Raw genomic sequence first — 912 nt, forward strand, 5'->3', positions numbered from 1 at the left:
CCATGGCATACAGGGCGCTTACGTCCCGTGAGTAAAAAAGAGTAAGGTACAATACGGTGACTACCGTGACACCTTGGAGCTCCTATGGTCTTGTACAGTTGCGAGCGCCGTAAAACCTTATTAAAACTAAAACTCGCTCAAATACCTTTAGGAGGTGCCATGGTGCCGTTTATTGGACCATGAAAGTTCACTCCGGTGGGGTTTGAATTTCTTCTCGCGTTCTTGATCGTAGTACACGTAATCGTCCGTAGGTTGATTTAAAATGTACCCCAAATAAAAAAAAAATTATAGTACTTTTTGAAAAAAGAAGAGGATGTCTTGCCTTTTCACACCGGTGGTTGGAGAGCGCCACTGGTAGGTCCAACTTCTTTACTTTCCCTCTGTTGTTCTGTCTGCTTGTCTGTCTTACTTTTTCCCGGCGCAAAATGACCATTATTGTGTCGATTTGCATCTCTGTACTCAAACAAACAAATTCCTTTCTCACTGTTTAATATCTAGTTAGTTAAGTTAGCCTACTCTCTTGGTTTCTTCTTCCTTCTTTTTAAATTCTTGAGCCTTCACCAAAATCCAGCAAGTCCTTATCACTACAGCTTGTCTGTAGAGTAGTCCATGGTACCTTTATTATAGATGAACAGTGTCCCGGTACTATAATGCAGCAGTAACCATAAGTTATGTCTGAATGGTCAGTTTGTCAAATAAACAACTAGATATGGGCAAGAAAAATCCTGTCTAATTAAAATGTTACACAAAAGGATACCTGTGTCTGTGGTGTAGCGGTCAGGCCCTCCCCCATTGCGTTCAGAAGACTTAGTTTGATTCTGGTGGGGGGAGAATTTTTATGGAGTTTCTCGATCTTACTGCTGGGATGGCGTATCCCTCTCAGAACAGGCTTCAACTCGCCACCTTAATGAT

The sequence above is a fragment of the Aplysia californica genome, unplaced genomic scaffold (genome assembly GCF_000002075.1).
Source record: "Aplysia californica isolate F4 #8 unplaced genomic scaffold, AplCal3.0 scaffold00345, whole genome shotgun sequence".
Taxonomy (NCBI): Eukaryota; Metazoa; Mollusca; class Gastropoda; order Aplysiida; family Aplysiidae; genus Aplysia; species Aplysia californica.